The sequence below is a fragment of the Lissotriton vulgaris genome, chromosome 8, assembly GCF_964263255.1.
Source record: "Lissotriton vulgaris chromosome 8, aLisVul1.2, whole genome shotgun sequence".
In the NCBI taxonomy this organism is placed as follows: Eukaryota; Metazoa; Chordata; class Amphibia; order Caudata; family Salamandridae; genus Lissotriton; species Lissotriton vulgaris.
The window spans coordinates 1,530,008,683-1,530,036,648 of record NC_141696.1 but is presented as its reverse complement, the minus strand read 5'-3'; the positions used below and the strand labels follow the sequence as shown (position 1 = coordinate 1,530,036,648).

The 27,966-nt window shown below is 38.1% G+C and overlaps 8 non-coding genes across 8 annotated transcripts; all 8 read left to right on the top strand.

The window, feature by feature from the left end:
- Positions 1–2,636: 2,636 nt before the first annotated feature.
- On the top strand, positions 2,637–2,709 carry TRNAF-GAA (transfer RNA phenylalanine (anticodon GAA)). Its single transcript has one exon. It is a non-coding gene; the product is annotated as a tRNA-Phe (tRNA).
- A 510-nt stretch (positions 2,710–3,219) lies between these two features.
- TRNAF-GAA (transfer RNA phenylalanine (anticodon GAA)) lies at positions 3,220–3,292 on the top strand. The gene has a single exon. It is a non-coding gene; the product is annotated as a tRNA-Phe (tRNA).
- A 4,220-nt stretch (positions 3,293–7,512) lies between these two features.
- TRNAV-GAC (transfer RNA valine (anticodon GAC)) lies at positions 7,513–7,585 on the top strand. The gene has a single exon. It is a non-coding gene; the product is annotated as a tRNA-Val (tRNA).
- A 2,841-nt stretch (positions 7,586–10,426) lies between these two features.
- TRNAF-GAA (transfer RNA phenylalanine (anticodon GAA)) lies at positions 10,427–10,499 on the top strand. The gene has a single exon. It is a non-coding gene; the product is annotated as a tRNA-Phe (tRNA).
- A 1,674-nt stretch (positions 10,500–12,173) lies between these two features.
- TRNAF-GAA (transfer RNA phenylalanine (anticodon GAA)) lies at positions 12,174–12,246 on the top strand. The gene has a single exon. It is a non-coding gene; the product is annotated as a tRNA-Phe (tRNA).
- Positions 12,247–12,754: 508 nt separating this feature from the next.
- On the top strand, positions 12,755–12,827 carry TRNAV-GAC (transfer RNA valine (anticodon GAC)). The gene has a single exon. It is a non-coding gene; the product is annotated as a tRNA-Val (tRNA).
- A 12,151-nt stretch (positions 12,828–24,978) lies between these two features.
- TRNAF-GAA (transfer RNA phenylalanine (anticodon GAA)) lies at positions 24,979–25,051 on the top strand. Its single transcript has one exon. It is a non-coding gene; the product is annotated as a tRNA-Phe (tRNA).
- A 1,678-nt stretch (positions 25,052–26,729) lies between these two features.
- TRNAF-GAA (transfer RNA phenylalanine (anticodon GAA)) lies at positions 26,730–26,802 on the top strand. The gene has a single exon. It is a non-coding gene; the product is annotated as a tRNA-Phe (tRNA).
- The last annotated feature ends 1,164 nt before the right edge of the window (positions 26,803–27,966 follow it).

The following is a 27,966-nucleotide window of genomic DNA, read 5'->3' as shown; positions in this document are numbered from 1 at the left end:
TAAACACTGCCAAACTCTGGAACGCCCTTCCCCTCTCACTCCGATCTAACCCAAATCTGCTTTCATTCCGAAAAAACTTGAAGACACTACTGTTTGCTAAATCTTTCGTGTCCTAATTCTTCCGTTCCTGGTAACTCCGCCTCAGCACAACTCAGCGCTTGGACGCCCCTGGGCAGCAATCGCGCTCAATAAATTTATTTTCATTTCATTTCATTTCATATCTCTACCATATGAGTTTAAAAATCCAGGTCCTGCATCTATTTTGTTAAATGGTTCAAATTAAAGTATGAAGACCCCAATTATCGGAAGGCCGAAATAGCTCCGTTGGGAGAGCGTTAGACTGAAGATCTAAAGGTCCCTGGTTCAATCCCGGGTTTCGGCACAGTTGAGAGGTTCCTTGCTTCTAACAAAATAGGTCTTGGAATCAGCTGTAGTACTTTTTCTCTATTCATCAAATTTTTTCCAACTGATCTACAACACAATCAATTTAACATAGACTTTGCTTTATGTCCTCCTTCTAAACTTGCTTCCACCTCTCTTACCTTCAGGTTTGACAATGAATATTTCCCATTTCATGCTTTTTTGTAAAGTAAACTCTTGTCTGCATTACCTTCCACTTCCCCTTGAACACAGATGTCAGTAGTCAGATGACATTGCTTACCTACTCATGCCAAATATATCTGGGTAATATAGTGCTAGTCCATTCAGAGTTAAAAAAACAACTACCTAACCTGGATCCCAAAAATGCTATTTACCCATTGCACCAGTTAATTGCGGAATAATACAGGACTCCTTAAAACATATCTCTACCATATGAGGTTAAAAATCCAGGTCCTGCATCTATTTTGTTAAATGGTTTAAATTAAAGTATGAAGACCACAGCTATAAGCAGGCTGAAATATCTCAGTTGGGAGAGCGTTAGACTGAAGATCTAAGGGTTCATGGTTCAATCCCGGGTTTCGGCACAGTTGAGAGGTTCCTTGCTTCTAACAAAATAGGTCTTGGAATCAGCTGTAGTACTTTTTTCTCTATCAACATTTTTATCAACTGATCTACAAAATGATCAATTCAACATAGACTTTGCTTTCTGTCCTCCTTTTAAACTTTCTTCCACCTATCTTGCCTTCAGGTTTGACTATAAATGTTTCCCATTTCGTCCTTTTTTGTAAAGTAAACTCTTGTCTGCATCACATTCCACTTCCCCTTGAACACAGATGTCAGTAGTCAGATGACATTGCTTACCTACTCATGCCAAATATATCTGGGTAATATAGTGCTAGTCCATTCAGAGTTAAAAAAACAACTACCTAACCTAGATCCCAAAAATGCTATTTACCCATTGCACCAGTTAACTGGGGAATGATACAGGACTCCTTAAAACATATCTCTACCATATGAGGTTAAAAATCCAGGTCCTGCATCGATTTTGTTAAATGGTTCAAATTAGAGTATGAAGACCCCAGTTAACAGAAGGCTGAAATAGCTCAGTTGGGAGAGCGTTAGACTGAAGATCTAAAGGTCCCTGGTTCAATCCTGGGTTTCGGCACAGTTGAGAGGTTCCTTGCTTCTAACAAAATAGGTCTTGGAATCAGCTGTAGTACTTTTTCTCTATTCATCAAATTTTTTCCAACTGATTTACAACACAATCAATTTAACATAGACTTTGCTTTATGTCCTCCTTCTAAACTTGCTTCCACCTCTCTTACCTTCAGGTTTGACAATGAATATTTCCCATTTCATGCTTTTTTGTAAAGTAAACTCTTGTCTGCATTACCTTCCACTTCCCCTTGAACACAGATGTCAGTAGTCAGATGACATTGCTTACCTACTCATGCCAAATATTTCTGGGTAATATAGTGCTAGTCCATTCAGAGTTAAAAAAACAACTACCTAACCTGGATCCCAAAAATGCTATTTACCCATTGCACCTGTTAATTGCGGAATGATACAGGACTCCTTAAAACATATCTCTACCATATGAGGTTAAAAATCCAGGTCCTGCATCTATTTTGTTAAATGGTTTAAATTAAAGTATGAAGACCACAGGTATAAGCAGGCCGAAATAGCTCAGTTGGGAGAGCGTTAGACTGAATATCTAAAGGTCCCTGGTTCAATCCTGGGTTTCGGCACAGTTGAGAGGTTCCTTGCTTCTAGCAAAATAGGTCTTGGTATCAGCTGTAGTACTTTTTCTCTATCAACATTTTTATCAACTGATCTACAAAATTATCAATTCAACATAGACGTTGCTTTCTGTCCTCCTTTTAAACTTTCTTCCACCTATCTTGCCTTCAGGTTTGACTATGAATGTTTCCCATTTCGTCCTTTTTTGTAAAGTAAACTCTTGTCTGCATCACATTCCACTTCCCCTTGAACACAGATGTCAGTAGTCAGATGACATTGCTTACCTACTCATGCCAAATATATCTGGGTAATATAGTGCTAGTCCATTCAGAGTTAAAAAAACAACTACCTAACCTGGATCCCAAAAATGCTATTTACCCATTGCACCAGTTAACTGCGGAATGATACAGGACTCCTTAAAACATATCTCTACCATATGAGGTTAAACATCCAGGTCCTGCATCTATTTTGTTAAATGGTTCAAATTAAAGTATGAAGACCCCAGCTATTAGAAGGCCGAAATAGCTCAGTTGGGAGAGCGTTAGACTGAAGATCTAAAGGTCCCTGGTTCAATCCCAGGTTTCGGCACAGTTGAGAGGTTCCTTGCTTCTAACAAAATAGGTCTTAGAATCAGCTGTAGTACTTTTTCTCTATTCATCAAATTTTTTCCAACTGATCTACAACACAATCAATTTAACATAGACTTTACTTTATGTCCTCCTTCTAAACTTGCTTCCACCTCTCTTACCTTCAGGTTTGACAATGAATATTTCCCATTTCATGCTTTTTTGTAAAGTAAACTCTTGTCTGCATTACCTTCCACTTCCCCTTGAACACAGATGTCAGTAGTCAGATGACATTGCTTACCTACTCATGCCAAATATATCTGGGTCATATAGTGCTAGTCCATTCAGAGTTAAAAAAACAACTACCTAACCTGGATCCCAAAAATGCTATTTACTCATTGCACCAGTTAATTGCGGAATGATACAGGACTCCTTAAAACATATCTCTACCATATGAGGTTAAAAATCCAGGTCCTGCATCTATTTTGTTAAATGGTTTAAATTAAAGTATGAAGACCACGGATTTAAGCAGGCCGAAATAGCTCAGTTGGGAGAGCATTAGACTGAAGATCTAAAGGTCCCTGGTTCAATCCCGGGTTTCGGCACAGATGAGAGGTTCCTTGCTTCTAACAAAATAGCTCTTGGAATCAGCTGTAGTACTTTTTTCTCTATCAACATTTTTATCAACTGATCTACAAAATGATCAATTCAACATAGACTTTGCTTTCTGTCCTCCTTTTAAACTTTCTTCCACCTATCTTGCCTTCAGGTTTGACTATGAATGTTTCCCATTTCGTCCTTTTTTGTAAAGTAAACTCTTGTCTGCATCACATTCCACTTCCCCTTGAACACAGATGTCAGTAGTCAGATGACATTGCTTACCTACTCATGCCAAATATATCTGGGCAATATAGTGCTTGTCCATTCAGAGTTAAAAAAACAACTACCTAACCTGGATCCCAAAAATGCTATTTACCCATTGCACCAGTTAACTGCGGAATGATACAGGACTCCTTAAAACATATCTCTACCATATGAGGTTAAAAATCCAGGTCCTGCATCTATTTTGTTAAATGGTTCAAATTAAAGTATGAAGACCGCAGCTATCAGGAGGCCGAAATAGCTCAGTTGGGAGAGCGTTAGACTGAAGATCTAAAGGTCCCAGGTTCAATCCCGGGTTTTGGCACGGTTGAGAGGTTCCTTGCTTCTAACAAAACAGGTCTTGGAATCAGTTGTAGTACTTTTTCTCTATTCATCAAAGTTTTTCCAACTGATCTACAACACAATCAATTTAACATAGACTTTGCTTTATGTCCTCCTTCTAAACTTGCTTCCACCTCTCTTACCTTCAGGCTTGACAATGAATATTTCCCATTTCATGCTTTTTTGTAAAGTAAACTCTTGTCTGCATTACCTTCCACTTCCCCTTGAACACAGATGTCAGTAGTCAGATGACATTGCTTACCTACTCATGCCAAATACGTCTGGCATGAGTAGGTAAGCAATTTAACATAGACTTTGCTTTATGTCCTCCTTCTAAACTTGCTTCCACCTCTCTTACCTTCAGGTTTGACAATGAATATTTCCCATTTTATGCTTTTTTGTAAAGTAAACTCTTGTCTGCATTACCTTCCACTTCCCCTTGAACACAGATGTCAGTAGTCAGATGACATTGCTTACCTACTCATGCCAAATACGTCTGGGTAATATAGTGCTAGTCCATTCGGAGTTAAAAAAAAAAAATGACCTAACCTGGATCCCAAAAATATTATTTACCCATTGCACCAGTTAATTGCGGAATGATACAGGACTCCTTAAAACATATCTCTACCATATGAGGTTAAAAATCCAGGTCCTGCATCTATTTTGTTAAATGGTTTAAATTAAAGTATGAAGACCACAGCTATAAGCAGGCTGAAATAGCTCAGTTGGGAGAGCGTTAGACTGAAGATCTAAAGGTTCCTGGTTCAATCCCGGGTTTCGGCACAGTTGAGAGGTTCCTTGCTTCTAACAAAATAGGTCTTGGAATCTGCTATAGTACTTTTTTCTCTATCAACATTTTTATCAACTGATCTACAAAATGATCAATTCAACATAGACTTTGCTTTCTGTCCTCGTTTTAAACTTTCTTCCACCTATCTTGCCTTCAGGTTTGACTATGAATGTTTCCCATTTCGTCCTTTTTTGTAAAGTAAACTCTTGTCTGCATCACATTCCACTTCCCCTTGAACACAGATGTCAGTAGTCAGATGACATTGCTTACCTACTCATGCCAAATATATCTGGGTAATATATTGTTAGTCCATTCAGAGTTAAAAAAACAACTACCTAACCTGGATCCCAAAAATGCTATTTACCCATTGCACCAGTTAATTGCGGAATGATACAGGACTCCTTAAAACATATCTCTACCATATGAGGTTAAAAATCCAGGTCCTGCATCTATTTTGTTAAATGGTTCAAATTAAAGTATGAAGACCCTAGCTATCAGAAGGCCGAAATAGCTCAGCTGGGAGAGTGTTAGACTGAAGATCTAAAGGTCCCTGGTTCAATCCCGGGTTTCGGCACAGTTGAGAGGTTCCTTGCTTCTAACAAAATAGGTCTTGGAATCAGCTGTAGTACTTTTTCTCTATTCATCAAAGTTTTCCAACTGATCTACAACACAATCAATTTAACATAGACTTTGCTTTATGTCCTCCTTCTAAACTTGCTTCCACCTCTCTTACCTTCAGGTTTGACAATGAATATTTCCCATTTCATGCTTTCTTGTAAAGTAATCTCTTGTCTGCATTACCTTCCACTTCCCCTTGAACACAGATGTCAGTAGTCAGATGACATTGCTTACCTACTCATGCCAAATACGTCTGGGTAATATAGTGCTAGTCCATTCGGAGTTAAAAAAAAAAAATGACCTAACCTGGATCCCAAAAATATTATTTACCCATTGCACCAGTTAATTGCGGAATGATACAGGACTCCTTAAAACATATCTCTACCATATGAGGTTAAAAATCCAGGTCCTGCATCTATTTTGTTAAATGGTTTAAATTAAAGTATGAAGACCACAGCTATAAGCAGGCCGAAATAGCTCAGTTGGGAGAGCATTAGACTGAAGATCTAAAGGTCCATGGTTCAATCCCGGGATTTGGCACAGTTGAGAGGTTCCTTGCTTCTAACAAAATAGGTCTTGGAATCAGCTGTAGTACTTTTTTCTCTATCAACATTTTTATCAACTGATCTACAAAATGATCAATTCAACATAGACTTTGCTTTCTGTCCTCCTTTTAAACTTTCTTCCACCTATCTTGCCTTCAGGTTTGACTATGAATGTTTCCCATTTCGTCCTTTTTTGTAAAGTAAACTCTTGTCTGCATCACATTCCACTTCCCCTTGAACACAGATGTCAGTAGTCAGATGACATTGCTTACCTACTCATGCCAAATATATCTGGGTAATATAGTGCTAGTCCATTCAGAGTTAAAAAAACAACTACCTAACCTGGATCCCAAAAATGCTATTTACCCATTGCACCAGTTAACTGCGGAATGATACAGGACTCCTTAAAACATATCTCTACCATATGAGGCTAAAAATCCAGGTCCTGCATCTATTTTGTTAAATGGTTCAAATTAAAGTATGAAGACCCTAGCTATCAGAAGGCCGAAATAGCTCAGCTGGGAGAGTGTTAGACTGAAGATCTAAAGGTCCCTGGTTCAATCCCGGGTTTCGGCACAGTTGAGAGGTTCCTTGCTTCTAACAAAATAGGTCTTGGAATCAGCTGTAGTACTTTTTCTCTATTCATCAAAGTTTTCCAACTGATCTACAACACAATCAATTTAACATAGACTTTGCTTTATGTCCTCCTTCTAAACTTGCTTCCACCTCTCTTACCTTCAGGTTTGACAATGAATATTTCCCATTTCATGCTTATTTGTAAAGTAAACTCTTGTCTGCATTACCTTCCACTTCCCCTTGAACACAGATGTCAGTAGTCAGATGACATTGCTTACCTATTCATGCCAAATACGTCTGGGTAATATAGTGCTAGTCCATTCGGAGTTAAAAAAAAAAATGACCTAACCTGGATCCCAAAAATATTATTTACCCATTGCACCAGTTAATTGCGGAATGATACAGGACTCCTTAAAACATATCTCTACCATATGAGGTTAAAAATCCATGTCCTGCATCTATTTCGTTAAATGGTTTAAATTAAAGTATGAAGACCACAGCTATAAGCAGGCCGAAATAGCTCAGTTGGGCGAGCGTTAGACTGAAGATGTAAAGGTTCCTGGTTCAATCCCGGGTTTCGGCACAGTTGAGAGGTTCCTTGCTTCTAACGAAATAGGTCTTGGAATCTGCTGTAGTACTTTTTCTCTATTCATCAAATTCTTTCCAACTGATCTACAACACAATCAATTTAACATAGACATTGCTTTATGTCCTCCTTCTAAACTTGCTTCCACCTCTCTTACCTTCAGGTTTGACAATGAATATTTCCCATTTCATGCTTTTTTGTAAAGTAAACTCTTGTCTGCATTACCTTCCACTTCCCCTTGAACACAGATGTCAGTAGTCAGATGACATTGCTTACCTATTCATGCCAAATATATCTGGGTAATATAGTGCTAGTCCATTCAGAGTTAAAAAAACAACTGCCTAACCTGGATCCCAAAAATGCTATTTACCCATTGCTCCAGTTAACTGGGGAATGATACAGGACTCCTTAAAAAATATCTCTACCATATGAGTTTAAAAATCCAGGTCCTGCATCTATTTTGTTAAATGGTTCAAATTAAAGTATGAAGACCCCAGTTATCAGAAAGCCGAAATAGCTCAGTTGGGAGAGCGTTAGACTGACGATCTAAAGGTCCCTGGTTCAATCCCGGGTTTAGGCACAGTGGAGAGGTTCCTTGCTTCTAACAAAATAGGTCTTGGAATCAGCTGTAGTACTTTTTCTCTATTCATCAAATTTTTTCCAACTGATCTACAACACAATCAATTTAACATAGACTTTGCTTTATGTCCTCCTTCTAAACTTGCTTCCACCTCTCTTACCTTCAGGTTTGACAATGAATATTTCCCATTTCATGCTTTTTTGTAAAGTAATCTCTTTTCTGCATTACCTTCCACTTCCCCTTGAACACAGATGTCAGTAGTCAGATGACATTGCTTACCTACTCATGCCAAATATATCTGGGTGATATATTGTTAGTCCATTCAGAGTTAAAAAAACAACTACCTAACCTGGATCCCAAAAATGCTATTTACCCATTGCACCAGTTAATTGCGGAATGATACAGGACTCCTTAAAACATATCTCTACCATATGAGGTTAAAAATCCAGGTCCTGCATCTATTTTGTTAAATGGTTCAAATTAAAGTATGAAGACCCTAGCTATCAGAAGGCCGAAATAGCTCAGCTGGGAGAGTGTTAGACTGAAGATCTAAAGGTCCCTGGTTCTATCCTGGGTTTCGGCACAATTGAGAGGTTCCTTGCTTCTAACAAAATAGGTCTTGGAATCAGCTGTAGTACTTTTTCTCTATTCATCAAAGTTTTCCAACTGATCTACAACACAATCAATTTAACATAGACTTTGCTTTATGTCCTCCTTCTAAACTTGCTTCCACCTCTCTTACCTTCAGGTTTGACAATGAATATTTCCCATTTCATGCTTTTTTGTAAAGTAATCTCTTGTCTGCATTACCTTCCACTTCCCCTTGAACACAGATGTCAGTAGTCAGATGACATTGCTTACCTACTCATGCCAAATACGTCTGGGTAATATAGTGCTAGTCCATTCGGAGTTAAAAAAAAAAATGACCTAACCTGGATCCCAAAAATATTATTTACCCATTGCACCAGTTAATTGCGGAATGATACAGGACTCCTTAAAACATATCTCTACCATATGAGGTTAAAAATCCAGGTCCTGCATCTATTTTGTTAAATGGTTTAAATTAAAGTATGAAGACCACAGCTATAAGCAGGCCGAAATAGCTCAGTTGGGAGAGCATTAGACTGAAGATCTAAAGGTCCATGGTTCAATCCCGGGATTTGGCACAGTTGAGAGGTTCCTTGCTTCTAACAAAATAGGTCTTGGAATCAGCTGTAGTACTTTTTTCTCTATCAACATTTTTATCAACTGATCTACAAAATGATCAATTCAACATAGACTTTGCTTTCTGTCCTCCTTTTAAACTTTCTTCCACCTATCTTGCCTTCAGGTTTGACTATGAATGTTTCCCATTTCGTCCTTTTTTGTAAAGTAAACTCTTGTCTGCATCACATTCCACTTCCCCTTGAACACAGATGTCAGTAGTCAGATGACATTGCTTACCTACTCATGCCAAATATATCTGGGTAATATAGTGCTAGTCCATTCAGAGTTAAAAAAACAACTACCTAACCTGGATCCCAAAAATGCTATTTACCCATTGCACCAGTTAACTGCGGAATGATACAGGACTCCTTAAAACATATCTCTACCATATGAGGCTAAAAATCCAGGTCCTGCATCTATTTTGTTAAATGGTTCAAATTAAAGTATGAAGACCCTAGCTATCAGAAGGCCGAAATAGCTCAGCTGGGAGAGTGTTAGACTGAAGATCTAAAGGTCCCTGGTTCAATCCCGGGTTTTGGCACAGTTGAGAGGGTCCTTGCTTCAAACAAAATAGGTCTTGGAATCAGCTGTAGTACTTTTTCTCTATTCATCAAAGTTTTCCAACTGATCTACAACACAATCAATTTAACATAGACTTTGCTTTATGTCCTCCTTCTAAACTTGCTTCCACCTCTCTTACCTTCAGGTTTGACAATGAATATTTCCCATTTCATGCTTATTTGTAAAGTAAACTCTTGTCTGCATTACCTTCCACTTCCCCTTGAACACAGACGTCAGTAGTCAGATGACATTGCTTACCTATTCATGCCAAATACGTCTGGGTAATATAGTGCTAGTCCATTCGGAGTTAAAAAAAAAAATGACCTAACCTGGATCCCAAAAATATTATTTACCCATTGCACCAGTTAATTGCAGAATGATACAGGACTCCTTAAAACATATCTCTACCATATGAGGTTAAAAATCCATGTCCTGCATCTATTTCGTTAAATGGTTTAAATTAAAGTATGAAGACCACAGCTATAAGCAGGCCGAAATAGCTCAGTTGGGCGAGCAAGAGACTGAAGATGTAAAGGTTCCTGGTTCAATCCCGGATTTTGGCACAGTTGAGAGGTTTCTTGCTTCTAACGAAATAGGTCTTGGAATCTGCTGTAGTACTTTTTCTCTATTCATCAAATTCTTTCCAACTGATCTACAACACAATCAATTTAACATAGACATTGCTTTATGTCCTCCTTCTAAACTTGCTTCCACCTCTCTTACCTTCAGGTTTGACAATGAATATTTCCCATTTCATTCTTTTTTGTAAAGTAAACCCTTGTCTGCATTACCTTCCACTTCCCCTTGAACACAGATGTCAGTAGTCAGATGACATTGCTTACCTACTCATGCCAAATACGTCTGGGTAATATAGTGCTAGTCCATTCGGAGTTAAAAAAAAAAATGACCTAACCTGGATCCCAAAAATATTATTTACCCATTGCACCAGTTAATTGCGGAATGATACAGGACTCCTTAAAACATATCTCTACCATATGAGGTTAAAAATCCAGGTCCTGCATCTATTTCGTTAAATGGTTTAAATTAAAGTATGAAGACCACAGCTATAAGCAGGCCGAAATAGCTCAGTTGGGAGAGCGTTAGACTGAAGATCTAAAGGTCCCTGGTTCAATCCCGGGTTTCGGCACAGTTGAGAGGTTCCTTGCTTCTAACAAAATAGGTCTTGGAATCAGCTGTAGTACTTTTTTCTCTATCAACATTTTTATCAACTGATCTACAAAATGATCAATTCAACATAGACTTTGATTTCTGTCCTCCTTTTAAACTTTCTTCCACCTATCTTGCCTTCAGGTTTGACTATGAATGTTTCCCATTTTGTCCTTTTTTGTAAAGTAAACTCTTGTCTCCATCACATTCCACTTCCCCTTGAACACAGACGTCAGTAGTGAGATGACATTGCTTACCTACTCATGCCAAATATATCTGGGTAATATAGTGCTAGTCCATTCAGAGTTAAAAAATACAACTACCTAACCTGGATCCCAAAAATGCTATTTACCCATTGCACCAGTTAACTCGGAATGATACAGGACTCCTTAAAACATATCTCTACCATATGAGGTTAAAAATCCAGGTCCTGCATCTATTTTGTTAATTGGTTCAAATTAAAGTATGAAGACCCCAGCTATCAGAAGGCCGAAATAGCTCAGTTGGGAGAGCGTTAGACTGAAGATCTAAAGGTCCCTGGTTCAATCCCGGATTTCGGCACAGTTGAGAGGTTCCTTGCTTCTAACAAAATAGGTCTTGGAATCAGCTGTAGTACTTTTTCTCTATTCATCAAAGTTTTCCAACTGATCTACAACACAATCAATTTAACATAGACTTTGCTTTATGTCCTCCTTCTAAACTTGCTTCCACCTCTCTTACCTTCAGGTTTGACAATGAATATTTCCCATTTCATGCTTTTTTGTAAAGTAAACTCTTGTCTGCATTACCTTCCACTTCCCCTTGAACACAGATGTCAGTAGTCAGATGACATTGCTTACCTACTCATGCCAAATACGTCTGGGTAATATAGTGCTAGTCCATTCGGAGTTAAAAAAAAAAATGACCTAACCTGGATCCCAAAAATATTATTTACCCATTGCACCAGTTAATTGCGGAATGATACAGGACTCCTTAAAACATATCTCTACCATATGAGGTTAAAAATCCATGTCCTGCATCTATTTCGTTAAATGGTTTAAATTAAAGTATGAAGACCACAGCTATAAGCATGCCGAAATAGCTCAGTTGGGCGAGCGTTAGACTGAAGATGTAAAGGTTCCTGGTTCAATCCCGGGTTTCGGCACAGTTGAGAGGTTCCTTGCTTCTAACGAAATAGGTCTTGGAATCTGCTGTAGTACTTTTTCTCTATTCATCAAATTTTTTCCAACTTATCTACAACACAATCAATTTAACATAGACTTTGCTTTATGTCCTCCTTCTAAACTTGCTTCCACCTCTCTTACCTTCAGGTTTGACAATGAATATTTCCCATTTCATTCTTTTTTGTAAAGTAAACCCTTGTCTGCATTACCTTCCACTTCCCCTTGAACACAGATGTCAGTAGTCAGATGACATTGCTTACCTACTCATGCCAAATGCGTCTGGGTAATATAGTGCTAGTCCATTCGGAGTTAAAAAAAAAATGACCTAACCTGGATCCCAAAAATATTATTTACCCATTGCACCAGTTAATTGCGGAATGATACAGGACTCCTTAAAACATATCTCTACCATATGAGGTTAAAAATCCAGGTCCTGCATCTATTTCGTTAAATGGTTTAAATTAAAGTATGAAGACCACAGCTATAAGCAGGCCGAAATAGCTCAGTTGGGAGAGCGTTAGACTGAAGATCTAAAGGTCCCTGGTTCAATCCCAGGTTTCGGCACAGTTGAGAGGTTCCTTGTTTCTAACAAAATAGGTCTTGGAATCAGCTGTAGTACTTTTTTCTCTATCAACATTTTTATCAACTGATCTACAAAATGATCAATTCAACATAGACTTTGCTTTCTGTCCTCCTTTTACACTTTCTTCCACCTATCTTGCCTTCAGGTTTGACTATGAATGTTTCCCATTTCGTCCTTTTTTGTAAAGTAAACTCTTGTCTCCATCACATTCCACTTCCCCTTGAACACAGATGTCAGTAGTCAGATGACATTGCTTACCTACTCATGCCAAATATATATGGGTAATATAGTGCTAGTCCATTCAGAGTTAAAAAAACAACTACCTAACCTGGATCCCAAAAATGCTATTTACCCATTGCACCAGTTAACTGGGGAATGATACGGGACTCCTAAAAAAATATCTCTACCATGTGAGTTTAAAAATCCAGGTCCTGCATCTATTTTGTTAAATGGTTCAAATTAAAGTATGAAGACCCCAGTTATCAGAAAGCCGAAATAGCTCAGTTGGGAGAGCGTTAGACTGACGATCTAAAGGTCCCTGGTTCAATCCCGGGTTTAGGCACAGTTGAGAGGTTCCTTGCTTCTAACTAAATAGGTCTTTGAATCAGCTGTAGTACTTTTTCTCTATTCATCAAATTTTTTCCAACTGATCTACAACACAATCAATTTAACATAGACTTTGCTTTATGTCCTCCTTCTAAACTTGCTTCCACCTCTCTTACCTTCAGGTTTGACAATGAATATTTCCCATTTCATGCTTTTTTGTAAAGTAATCTCTTGTCTGCATTACCTTCCACTTCCCCTTGAACACAGATGTCAGTAGTCAGATGACATTGCTTACCTACTCATGCCAAATATATCTGGGTAATATATTGCTAGTCCATTCAGAGTTAAAAAAACAACTACCTAACCTGGATCCCAAAAATGCTATTTACCCATTGCACCAGTTAATTGCGGAATGATACAGGACTCCTTAAAACATATCTCTACCATATGAGGTTAAAAATCCAGGTCCTGCATCTATTTTGTTAAATGGTTTAAATTAAAGTATGAAGACCACAGCTATAAGCAGGCCAAAATAGCTCAGTTGGGAGAGCATTAGACTGAAGATCTAAAGGTCCATGGTTCAATCCCGGGTTTTGGCACAGTTGAGAGGTTCCTTGCTTCTAACAAAATAGGTCTTGGAATCAGCTGTAGTACTTTTTTCTCTATCAACATTTTTATCAACTGATCTACAAAATGATCAATTCAACATAGACTTTGCTTTCTGTCCTCCTTTTAAACTTTCTTCCACCTATCTTGCCTTCAGGTTTGACGATGAATGTTTCCCTTTTCGTCCTTTTTTGTAAAGTAAACTCTTGTCTGCATCACATTCCACTTCCCCTTGAACACAGATGTCAGTAGTCAGATGACTTTGCTTACCTACTCATGCCAAATATATCTGGGTAATATAGTGCTAGTCCATTCAGAGTTAAAAAAACAACTACCTAACCTGGATCCCAAAAATGCTATTTACCCATTGCACCAGTTAACTGCGGAATGATACAGGACTCCTTAAAACATATCTCTACCATATGAGGTTAAAAATCCAGGTCCTGCATCTATTTTGTTAAATGGTTCAAATTAAAGTATGAAGACCCGAGCTATAAGCAGGCCGAAATAGCTCAGTTGGGAGAGCGTTAGACTGAAGATCTAAAGGTCCCTTGTTCAATCCCGGGTTTTGGCACAGTTGAGAGGTTCCTTGCTTCTAACAAAATAGGTCTTGGAATCAGCTGTAGTACTTTTTTCTCTATCAACATTTTTATCAACTGATCTACAAAATGATCAATTCAACATAGACTTTGCTTTCTGTCCTCCTTTTAAACTTTCTTCCACCTATCTTGCCTTCAGGTTTGACTATGAATGTTTCCCATTTGGTCCTTTTTTGTAAAGTAAACTCTTGTCTGCATCACATTCCACTTCCCCTTGAACACAGATGTCAGTAGTCAGATGACATTGCTTACCTACTCATGCCAAATATATCTGGGTAATATAGTGCTAGTCCATTCAGAGTTAAAAAAACAACTACCTAACCTGGATCCCAAAAATGCTATTTACCCATTGCACCAGTTAATTGCGGAATGATACAGGACTCCTTAAAACATATCTCTACCATATGAGGTTAAAAATCCAGGTCCTGCATCTATTTTATTAAATGGTTTAAATTAAAGTATGAAGACCACAGTTATAAGCAGGCTGAAATAGCTCAGTTGGGAGAGCGTTAGACTGAAGATCTAAAGGTCCCTGGTTCAATCCCGGGTATCGGCACATTTGAGAGGTTTCTTGCTTCTAACAAAATAGGTCTTGGAATCAGCTGTAGTACTTTTTCTCTATTCATCAAATTTTTTCCAACTGATCTACAACACAATCAATTTAACATAGACTTTGCTTTATGTCCTCCTTCTAAACTTGTTTCCACCTCTCTTACCTTCAGGTTTGACAATGAATATTTCCCATTTCATGCTTTTTTGTAAAGTAAACTCTTGTCTGCATTACCTTCCACTTCCCCTTGAACACAGATGTCAGTAGTCAGATGACATTGCTTACCTACTCATGCCAAATACGTCTGGGTAATATAGTGCTAGTCCATTCGGAGTTAAAAAAAAAAATGACCTAACCTGGATCCCAAAAATATTATTTACCCATTGCACCAGTTAACTGCTGAATGATACAGGACTCCTTAAAACATATCTCTAACATATAAGGTCAAATATCCAGGTCATGCATCCATTTATTTAAATGGTTCAAATCAAAGTATGAAGACTACAGCTAGCAGCAGGCTGAAATAGCTCAGTTGGGAGAGTGTTAGACTGAAGATCTAAAGGTCCCTGGTTAAATCCCAGGTTTCGGCACTGTTGAGAGGTTCCTTATTTCTCACAAAGTAAGTCTTGGAATCAGCTGTAGTACTTTTTTCTCTATCAACATTTTTATCAACTGATCTACAAAATGATCAATTCAACATAGACGTTGCTTTCTGTCCTCCTTTTAAACTTTCTTCCACCTATCTTGCCTTCAGGTTTGACTATGAATGTTTCCCATTTCGTCCTTTTTTGTAAAGTAAACTCTTGTCTGCATCACATTCCACTTCCCCTTGAACACAGATGTCAGTGGTCAGATGACATTGCTTACCTACTCATGCCAAATCTATCTGGGTAATATAGTGCTAGTCCATTCAGAGTTTAAAAAAAAACTACCTAACCTGGATCCCAAAAATGCTATTTACCCATTGCACCAGTTAACTGCAGAATGATACAGGACTCCTTAAAACATATCTCTACCATATGAGGTTAAAAATCCAGGTCCTGCATCTATTTTGTTACATGGTTCAAATGAAAGTATGAAGACCCCTACTATTAGAAGGCCGAAATAGCTCAGTTGGGAGAGCATTAGACTGAAGATCTAAAGGTCCCTGGTTCAATCCCCGGTTTCGGCACAATTGAGAGGTTCCTTGCTTCTAACAAAATAGGTCTTGGAATCAGCCGTAGTACTTTTTCTCTATTCATCACATTTTTTCCAACTGATCTACAACACAATCAATTTAACATAGACTTTGCTTTATGTCCTCCTTCTAAACTTGCTTCCACCTCTCTTACCTTCAGGTTTGACAATGAATATTTCCCATTTCATTGTTTTTTTGTAAAGTAAACTCTTGTCTGCATTACCTTCCACTGCCCCTTGAACACAGATGTCAGTAGTCAGATGACATTGCTTACCTACTCATGCCAAATACGTCTGGGTAATATAGTGCTAGTCCATTCGGAGTTAAAAAAAAAAAAAGACCTAACCTGGATCCCAAAAATATTATTTACCCATTGCACCAGTTAACTGCTGAATGATACAGGACTCCTTAAAACATATCTCTACCATATGAGGTTAAAAATCCAGGTCCTGCATCTATTTTGTTAAATGGTTCAAATTAAAGTATGAAGACCCCAGCTTTCAGAAGGCCGAAATAGCTCAGTTGGGAGAGCGTTAGACTGAAGATCTAAAGGTCCCTGGTTCAATCCCGGGCTTCGGCACAGTTGAGAGGTTCCTTGCTTCTAACAAAATAGGTCTTGGAATCAGCTGTTGTACTTTTTCTCTATTCATCAAATTTTTTCCAACTGATCTACAACACAATCAATTTAACATAGACTTTGCTTTATGTCCTCCTTCTAAACTTGCTTCCACCTCTCTTACCTTCAGGTTTGACAATGAATATTTCCCATTTCATGCTTTTTTGTAAAGTAAACTCTTGTCTGCATTACTTTCCACTTCCCCTTGAACACAGATGTCAGTAGTCAGATGACATTGCTTACCTACTCATGCCAAATACGTCTGGGTAATATAGTGCTAGTCCATTCGGAGTTAAAAAAAAAAATGACCAAACCTGGATCCCAAAAATAATATTTACCCATTGCACCAGTTAACTGCTGAATGATACAGGACTCCTTAAAACATATCTCTAACATATAAGGTCAAATATCCAGGTCATGCATCCATTTAGTTAAATGGTTCAAATCAAAGTATGAAGACTACAGCTAGCAGCAGGCTGAAATAGCTCAGTTGGGAGAGTGTTAGACTGAAGATCTAAAGGTCCCTGGTTAAATCCCAGGTTTCGGCACTGTTGAGAGGTTCCTTATTTCTCACAAAGTAAGTCTTGGAATCAGCTGTAGTACTTTTTTCTCTATCAACATTTTTATCAACTGATCTACAAAATGATCAATTCAACATAGACGTTGCTTTCTGTCCTCCTTTTAAACTTTCTTCCACCTATCTTGCCTTCAGGTTTGACTATGAATGTTTCCCATTTCGTCCTTTTTTGTAAAGTAAACTCTTGTCTGCATCACATTCCACTTCCCCTTGAACACAGATGTCAGTGGTCAGATGACATTGCTTACCTACTCATGCCAAATCTATCTGGGTAATATAGTGCTAGTCCATTCAGAGTTTAAAAAACAACTACCTAACCTGGATCCCAAAAATGCTATTTACCCATTGCACCAGTTAACTGCAGAATGATACAGGACTCCTTAAAACATATCTCTACCATATGAGGTTAAAAATCCAGGTCCTGCATCTATTTTGTTACATGGTTCAAATGAAAGTATGAAGACCCCTACTATTAGAAGGCCGAAATAGCTCAGTTGGGAGAGCATTAGACTGAAGATCTAAAGGTCCCTGGTTCAATCCCCGGTTTCGGCACAATTGAGAGGTTCCTTGCTTCTAACAAAATAGGTCTTGGAATCAGCCGTAGTACTTTTTCTCTATTCATCACATTTTTTCCAACTGATCTACAACACAATCAATTTAACATAGACTTTGCTTTATGTCCTCCTTCTAAACTTGCTTCCACCTCTCTTACCTTCAGGTTTGACAATGAATATTTCCCATTTCATTGTTTTTTTGTAAAGTAAACTCTTGTCTGCATTACCTTCCACTGCCCCTTGAACACAGATGTCAGTAGTCAGATGACATTGCTTACCTACTCCTGCCAAATACGTCTGGGTAATATAGTGCTAGTCCATTCGGAGTTAAAAAAAAAAAAAGACCTAACCTGGATCCCAAAAATATTATTTACCCATTGCACCAGTTAACTGCTGAATGATACAGGACTCCTTAAAACATATCTCTACCATATGAGGTTAAAAATCCAGGTCCTGCATCTATTTTGTTAAATGGTTCAAATTAAAGTATGAAGACCCCAGCTTTCAGAAGGCCGAAATAGCTCAGTTGGGAGAGCGTTAGACTGAAGATCTAAAGGTCCCTGGTTCAATCCCGGGCTTCGGCACAGTTGAGAGGTTCCTTGCTTCTAACAAAATAGGTCTTGGAATCAGCTGTTGTACTTTTTCTCTATTCATCAAATTTTTTCCAACTGATCTACAACACAATCAATTTAACATAGACGTTGCTTTCTGTCCTCCTTTTAAACTTTCTTCCATCTATCTTGCCTTCAGGTTTGACTATGAATGTTTCCCATTTCGTCCTTTTTTGTAAAGTAAACTCTTGTCTGCATCACATTCCACTTCCCCTTGAACACAGATGTCCGTAGTCAGATGACATTGCTTACCTACTCATGCTAAATATATCTGGGTAATATAGTGCTAGTCCATTCAGAGTTAAAAAAATAACTACCTAACCTGGATCCCAAAAATAATATTTACCCATTGCACCAGTTAACTGCTGAATGATACAGGACTCCTTAAAACATATCTCTAACATATAAGGTCAAATATCCAGGTCATGCATCCATTTAGTTAAATGGTTCAAATCAAAGTATGAAGACTACAGCTAGCAGCAGGCCGAAATAGCTCAGTTGGGAGAGCGTTAGACTGAAGATTTAAAGGTCCCTGGTTAAATTCCGGGTTTCGGCACTGTTGAGAGGTTCCTTGTTTCTCACAAAGTAAGTCTTGGAATCAGCTGTAGTACTTTTTTCTCTATCAACATTTTTATCAACTGATCTACAAAATGATCAATTCAACATAGACGTTGCTTTCTGTCCTCCTTTTAAACTTTCTTCCACCTATCTTGCCTTCAGGTTTGACTATGAATGTTTCCCATTTCGTCCTTTTTTGTAAAGTAAACTCTTGTCTGCATCACATTCCACTTCCCCTTGAACACAGATGTCAGTAGTCAGATGACATTGCTTACCTACTCATGCCAAATACGTCTGGGTAATATAGTGCTAGTCCATTCGGAGTTAAAAAAAAAAATGACCTAACCTGGATCCCAAAAATATTATTTACCCATTGCACCAGTTAACTGCTGAATGATACAGGACTCCTTAAAACATATCTCTAACATATAAGTTCAAATATCCAGGTCATGCATCTATTTAGTTAAATGGTTCAAATCAAAGTATGAAGACTATAGCTAGCAGCAGGCCGAAATAGCTCAGTTGGGAGAGCGTTAGACTGAATATCTAAAGGTCCCTGGTTCAATCCCGGTTTTCGGCAATGTTGAGAGGTTTCTTGTTTCTCACAAAGTAAGTCTTGTAATCAGCTGTAGTACTTTTTTCTCTATCAACATTTTTATCAACTGATCTACAAAATGATCAATTCAACATAGACGTTGCTTTCTGTCCTCCTTTTAAACTTTCTTCCATCTATCTTGCCTTCAGGTTTGACTATGAATGTTTCCCATTTCGTCCTTTTTTGTAAAGTAAACTCTTGTCAGCATCACATTCCACTTCCCCTTGAACACAGATGTCCGTAGTCAGATGACATTGCTTACCTACTCATGCTAAATATATCTGGGTAATATAGTGCTAGTCCATTCAGAGTTAAAAAAATAACTACCTAACCTGGATCCCAAAAATATTATTCACCCATTGCACCAGTTAACTGGGGAATGATACAGGACTCTTTAAAACAAATCTCTACCATATGAGGTTAAAAATCCAGGTCCTGCATCTATTTTGTTAAATGGTTCAAATTAAAGTATGAAGACCTCAGCTGTCAGAAGGCCGAAATAGCTCAGTTGGGAGAGAGTTAGACTGAAGATCTAAAGGTCCCTGGGTTTCGGCATAGTTGAGAGGTTCCTTGCTTCTAACAAAATAGGTCTTGGAATCAGCTGTAGTACTTTTTCTCTATTCATCAAATTGTTTCCAACTGATCTACAACACAATCAATTTAACATAGACTTTGCTTTATGTCTTCCTTCTAAACTTGCTTCCACCTCTCTTACTTTCAGGTTTGACAATGAATATTTCCCATTTCATGCTTTTTTGTAAAGTAAACTCTTGTCTGCATTACCTTCCACTTCCCCTTGAACACAGATGTCAGTAGTCAGATGACATTGCTTACCTACTCATGCCAAATATATCTGGGTAATATAGTGCTAGTCCATTCAGAGTTAAAAAAACAACTACCTAACCTGGATCCCAAAAATGCTATTTACCCATTGCACCAGTTATTTGCGGAATGATACAGGACTCCTTAAAACATATCTCTACCATATGAGGGTAAAAATCCAGGTCCTGCATCTATTTTGTTAAATGGATCAAATTAAAGTATGAAGACCCAAGCTATGAGAAGGCCGAAATAGATCAGTTGGAAGAAAGCTAGACTGAAGATCTAAAGGTCCCTGGTTCAATCCTGGGTTTTGGCACAGTTGAGAGGTTCCTTGCTTCTAACAAAATAGGTCTTGGAATCAGCTGTAGTACTTTTTCTCTATTCATCAAATTTTTTCCAACTGATCTACAACACAATCAATTTAACATAGACTTTACTTTATGTCCTCCTTCTAAACTTGCTTCCACCTCTCTTACCTTCAGGTTTGAAAATGAATATTTCCCATTTCATGCTTTTTTGTAAAGTAAACTCTTGTCTGCATTACCTTCCACTTCCCCTTGAACACAGATGTCAGTAGTCAGATGACATTGCTTACCTACTCATGCCAAATACGTCTGGGTAATATAGTGCTAGTCCATTCGGAGTTAAAAAAAAATGACTTAACCTGGATCCCAAAAATATTATTTACCCATTGCACCAGTTAACTTCTGAATGATACAGGACTCCTTAAAACATATCTCTAACATATAAGGTCAAATATCCAGGTCATGCATCCATTTAGTTAAATGGTTCAAATCAAAGTATGAAGACTACATCTAGCAGCAGGCTGAAATAGCTCAGTTGGGAGAGCGCTAGACTGAAGATCTAACGGTCCCTGGTTCAATCCCTGTTTTCGGCACTGTTGAGAGGTTCCTTGTTTCTCATAAAGTAAGTCTTGGAATCAGCTGCAGTACTTTTTTCTCTATCAACATTTTTATCAACTGATCTACAAAATGATCCATTCAACATAGACGTTTCTTTCTGTCCTCCTTTTAAACTTTCTTCCACCTACCTTGCCGTTAAGGTTTGACTATGAATGTTTCCCATTTCGTCCTTTTTTGTAAAGTAAACTCTTGTCTGCATCACATTCCACTTCCCCTTGAACACAGATGTCAGTAGTCAGATGACATTGCTTACCTACTCATGCCAAATATATCTGGGTAATATAGTGCTAGTCCATTCAGAGTTAAAAAAACAACTACCTAACCTGGATCCCAAAAATGCTATTTACCCATTGCACCAGTTAACTGGGGAATGATACAGGACTCCTTAAAACATATCTCTACCATATGAGGTTAAAAATCCAGGTCCTGCATCTATTTTGTTAAATGGTTCAAATTAAAGTATGAAGACCCTAGCTATCAGAAGGCCGAAATAGCTCAGCTGGGAGAGTGTTAGACTGAAGATCTAAAGGTCCCTGGTTCAATCCCGGGTTTCGGCACAGTTGAGAGGTTCCTTGCTTCTAACAAAATAGGTCTTGGAATCAGCTGTAGTACTTTTTCTCTATTCATCAAAGTTTTCCAACTGATCTACAACACAATCAATTTAACATAGACTTTGCTTTATGTCTTCCTTCTAAACTTGCTTCCACCTCTCTTACCTTCAGGTTTGACAATGAATATTTCCCATTTCATGCTTTTTTGTAAAGTAAACTCTTGTCTGCATTACCTTCCACTTCCCCTTGAAGACAGATGTCAGTAGTCAGATGACATTGCTTACCTACTCATGCCAAATATATCTGGGTAATATAGTGCTAGTCCATTCAGAGTTAAAAAAACAACTACCTAACCTGGATCCCAAAAATGCTATTTACCCATTGCACCAGATAATTGCGGAATGATACAGGACTCCTTAAAACATATCTCTACCATATGAGGTTAAAAATCCAGGTCCTGCATCTATTTTGTCAAATGGTTTAAATTAAAGTATGAAGACCACAGCTATAAGCAGGCCGCAATAGCTCATTGTGGAGAGCATTAGACTGAAGATCTAAATGTCCTTAGTTCAATCCCGGGTTTTGGCACAGTTGAGAGGTTCCTTGCTTCTAACAAAATAGGTCTTGGAATCAGCTGTAGTACTTTTTTCTCTACCAACATTTTTATCAACTGATCTACAAAATGATCATCTCAACATAGACTTTGCTTTCTGTCCTCCTTTTAAACTTTCTTCCACCTATCTTGCCTTCAGGTTTAAATATGAATGTTTCCCATTTCGTCCTTTTTTGTAAAGTAAACTCTTGTCTGCATCACATTCCACTTCCCCTTGAACACAGATGTCAGTAGTCAGATGACATTGCTTACCTACTCATGCCAAATATATCTGGGTAATATAGTGCTAGTCCATTCAGAGTTAAAAAAACAACTACCTAACCTGGATCCCAAAAATGCTATTTACCCAATTCACCAGTTAATTGCGGAATGATACAGGACTCCTTAAAACATATCTCTACCATATGAGGTTAAAAATCCAGGTCCTGCATCTATTTTGTTAAATGGTTTAAATTAAAGTATGAAGACCACAGATATAAGCAGGCCGAAATAGCTCAGTTGGGAGAGCATTAGACTGAAGATCTAAAAGTCCCTGGTTCAATCCCGGGTTTCGGCACAGTTGAGTGGTTCCTTGCTTCTAACAAAATAGGTCTTGGAATCAGCTGTAGTACTTTTTTCTCTATCATCATTTTTATCAACTGATCTACAAAATGATCAATTCAACATAGACTTTGCTTTCTGTCCTCCTTTTAAACTTTCTTCCACCTATCTTGCCTTCAGGTTTGACTATGAATGTTTCCCATTTCGTCCTTTTTTGTAAAGTAAACTCTTGTCTGCATCACATTCCACTTCCCCTTGAACACAGATGTCAGTAGTCAGATGACATTGCTTACCTACTCATGCCAAATACGTCTGGGTAATATAGTGTTAGTCCATTCGGAGTTAAAAAAAAAATGACCTAACCTGGATCCCAAAAATATTATTTACCCATTGCACCAGTTAACTGCTGAATGATACAGGACTCTTTAAAACATATCTCTAACATATAGGGTCAAATATCCAGGTCAAGCAGCTATTTAGTTAAATGTTTCAAATCAAAGTATGAAGACTACAGCTAGCAGCCGGCTGAAATATTTCAGTTGGGAGAGCGTTAGACTGAAGATCTAAAGGTCCGTGGTTCAATCCCGGGTTTCGGCATTGTTGAGAGGTTCCTTGTTTCTCACAAAGTAAGTTTTGTAATCAGCTGTAGTACTTTTTTCTCTATCAACATTTTTATCAACTGATCTACAAAATGATCCATTCAACATAGACGTTGCTTTCTGTCCTCCTTTTAATCTTTCTTCCACCTATCTTGCCTTCAGGTTTGACTATGAATGTTTCCCATTTCGTCCTTTTTTGTAAAGTAAACTCTTGTCTGCATCACATTCCACTTCCCCTTGAACACAGATGTCAGTAGTCAGATGACATTGCTTACCTACTTATGCCAAATATATCTGGGTAATATAGTGCTAGTCCATTCAGAGTTAAAAAAACAACTACCTAACCTGGATCCCAAAAATGCTATTTACCCATTGCACCAGTTAACTGCGGAATGATACAGGACTCCTTAAAACATATCTCTACCATATGAGGTTAAAAATCCAGGTCCTGCATCTATTTTGTTAAATGGTTTAAATTAAAGTATGAAGACCACAGCTATAAGCAGGCCGAAATAGCTCAGTTGGGAGAGCGTTAGACTGAAGATCTAAAGGTCCCTGGTTCAATCCTGGGTTTCGGCACAGTTGAGAGGTTCCTTGTTTCTAACAAAAGAGGTCTTGGAATCAGCTGTAGGACTTTTTCTCTATTCATCAAAGTTTTTCCAACTGATCTACAACACAATCAATTTAACATAGACTTTGCTTTATGTCCTCCTTCTAAACTTGCTTCCACCTCTCTTACCTTCAGGTTTGACAATTAATATTTCCCATTTCATGCTTTTATGTAAAGTAAACTCTTGTCTGCATTGCCTTCCACTTCCCCTTGAACACAGATGTCAGTAGTCAGATGACATTGCTTACCTACTCATGCAAAATACGTCTGGGTAATATAGTGCTAGTCCATTCGGAGTTAAAAAAAAAAGAAAATGACCTAACCTGGATCCCAAAAATATTATTTACCCATTGCACCACTTAATTGCGGAATGATACAGGACTCCTTAAAACATATCTTTACCATATGAGATTAAAAATCCAGGTCCTGCATCTATTTCGTTAAATGGTTTAAATTAAAGTATGAAGACCACAGCTATAAGCAGGCCGAAATAGCTCAGTTGGGAGAGCGTTAGACTGAAGATCTAAAGGTTCCTTGAGTCAATCCCGGGTTTCGGCACAGTTGAGAGGTTCCTTGCTTCTAACAAAATACGTCTTGGATTCAGCTGTAGTACTTTTTTCTCTATCAACATTTTTATCAACTGATCTACAAAATGATCAATTCAACATAGACTTTGCTTTCTGTCCTCCTTTTAAACTTTCTTCCACCTATCTTACCTTCAGGTTTGACTATGAATGTTTCCCATTTTGTCCTTATTTGTAAAGTAAACTCTTGTCTGCATCACATTCCACTTCCCCTTGAACACAGATGTCAGTAGTCAGATGACATTGCTTACCTACTCATGCCAAATATATCTGGGTAATATAGTGCTAGTCCATTCAGAGTTAAAAAAACAACTACCTAACCTGGATCCCAAAAATGCTATTTACCCATTGCACCAGTTAACTGGGGAATGATACAGGACTCCTTAAAACATATCACTACCATTTGAGGTTAAAAATCCAGGTCCTGCATCTATTTTGTTAAATGGTTCAAATTAAAGTATGAAGACCCCAGTTATCAGAAGGCCGAAATAGCTCAGTTGGGAGAGCGTTAGACTGAAGATCTAAAGGTCCCTGGTTCAATCCCGGGTTTCGGCACAGTTGAGAGGTTCCTTGCTTCTAACAAAATAGGTCTTGGAATCAGCTGTAGTACTTTTTCTCTATACATCAAATTTTTTCCAACTGATCTACAGCACAATCAATTTAACATAGACTTTGCTTTATGTCCTCCTTCTAAACTTGCTTCCACCTCTCTTACCTTCAGGTTTGACAATGAATATTTCCCATTTCATGCTTTTTTGTAAAGTAAACTCTTGTCTGCATTACCTTCCACTTCCCCTTGAACACAGATGTCAGTAGTCAGATGACATTGCTTACCTACTCATGCCAAATACGTCTGGGTAATAAAGTGCTAGTCCATTCGGAGTTAAAAAAAAAATGACCTAACCTGGATCCCAAAAATATTATTTACCCATTGCACCAGTTAACTGCTGAATGATACAGGACTCCTTAAAACATATCTCTAACATATAAGGTCAAATATCCAGGTCATGCATCTATTTAGTTAAATGGTTCAAATCAAAGTATGAAGACTACAGCTAGCAGCAGGCCAAAATAGCTCAGTTGGGAGAGCGTTAGACTGAATATCTAAAGGTCCCTGGTTCAATCCTGGTTTTCGGCACTGTTGAGAGGTTCCTTGTTTCTCACAAAGTAAGTCTTGTAATCAGCTGTAGTACTTTTTTCTCTATCAACATTTTTATCAACTGATCTACAAAATGATCAATTCAACATAGACTTTGCTTTATGTCCTCCTTCTAAACTTGCTTCCACCTCTCTTACCTTCAGGTTTGACAATTAATATTTCCCATTTCATGCTTTTATGTAAAGTAAACTCTTGTCTGCATTGCCTTCCACTTCCCCTTGAACACAGATGTCAGTAGTCAGATGACATTGCTTACCTACTCATGCAAAATACGTCTGGGTAATATAGTGCTAGTCCATTCGGAGTTAAAAAAAAAAGAAAATGACCTAACCTGGATCCCAAAAATATTATTTACCCATTGCACCACTTAATTGCGGAATGATACAGGACTCCTTAAAACATATCTTTACCATATGAGATTAAAAATCCAGGTCCTGCATCTATTTCGTTAAATGGTTTAAATTAAAGTATGAAGACCACAGCTATAAGCAGGCCGAAATAGCTCAGTTGGGAGAGCGTTAGACTGAAGATCTAAAGGTTCCTTGAGTCAATCCCGGGTTTCGGCACAGTTGAGAGGTTCCTTGCTTCTAACAAAATACGTCTTGGATTCAGCTGTAGTACTTTTTTCTCTATCAACATTTTTATCAACTGATCTACAAAATGATCAATTCAACATAGACTTTGCTTTCTGTCCTCCTTTTAAACTTTCTTCCACCTATCTTACCTTCAGGTTTGACTATGAATGTTTCCCATTTTGTCCTTATTTGTAAAGTAAACTCTTGTCTGCATCACATTCCACTTCCCCTTGAACACAGATGTCAGTAGTCAGATGACATTGCTTACCTACTCATGCCAAATATATCTGGGTAATATAGTGCTAGTCCATTCAGAGTTAAAAAAACAACTACCTAACCTGGATCCCAAAAATGCTATTTACCCATTGCACCAGTTAACTGGGGAATGATACAGGACTCCTTAAAACATATCACTACCATTTGAGGTTAAAAATCCAGGTCCTGCATCTATTTTGTTAAATGGTTCAAATTAAAGTATGAAGACCCCAGTTATCAGAAGGCCGAAATAGCTCAGTTGGGAGAGCGTTAGACTGAAGATCTAAAGGTCCCTGGTTCAATCCCGGGTTTCGGCACAGTTGAGAGGTTCCTTGCTTCTAACAAAATAGGTCTTGGAATCAGCTGTAGTACTTTTTCTCTATACATCAAATTTTTTCCAACTGATCTACAGCACAATCAATTTAACATAGACTTTGCTTTATGTCCTCCTTCTAAACTTGCTTCCACCTCTCTTACCTTCAGGTTTGACAATGAATATTTCCCATTTCATGCTTTTTTGTAAAGTAAACTCTTGTCTGCATTACCTTCCACTTCCCCTTGAACACAGATGTCAGTAGTCAGATGACATTGCTTACCTACTCATGCCAAATACGTCTGGGTAATAAAGTGCTAGTCCATTCGGAGTTAAAAAAAAAATGACCTAACCTGGATCCCAAAAATATTATTTACCCATTGCACCAGTTAACTGCTGAATGATACAGGACTCCTTAAAACATATCTCTAACATATAAGGTCAAATATCCAGGTCATGCATCTATTTAGTTAAATGGTTCAAATCAAAGTATGAAGACTACAGCTAGCAGCAGGCCAAAATAGCTCAGTTGGGAGAGCGTTAGACTGAATATCTAAAGGTCCCTGGTTCAATCCTGGTTTTCGGCACTGTTGAGAGGTTCCTTGTTTCTCACAAAGTAAGTCTTGTAATCAGCTGTAGTACTTTTTTCTCTATCAACATTTTTATCAACTGATCTACAAAATGATCAATTCAACATAGACGTTGCTTTCTGTCCTCCTTTTAATCTTTCTTCCACCTATCTTGCCTTCAGGTTTGACTATGAATGTTTCCCATTTCGTCCTTTTTTGTAAAGTAAACTCTTGTCTGCATCGCATTCCACTTCCCCTTGAACACAGATGTCAGTAGTCAGATGACACTGCTTACCTACTTATGCCAAATATATCTGGGTAATATAGTGCTAGTCCATTCAGAGTTAAAAAAACAACTACCTAACCTGGATCCCAAAAATGCTATTTACCCATTGCACCAGTTAACTGCGGAATGATACAGGACTCCTTAAAACATATCTCTACCATATGAGGTTAAAAATCCAGGTCCTGCATCTATTTTGTTAAATGGTTTAAATTAAAGTATGAAGACCACAGCTATAAGCAGGCCGAAATAGCTCAGTTGGGAGAGCGTTAGACTGAAGATCTAAAGGTCCCTGGTTCAATCCTGGGTTTCGGCA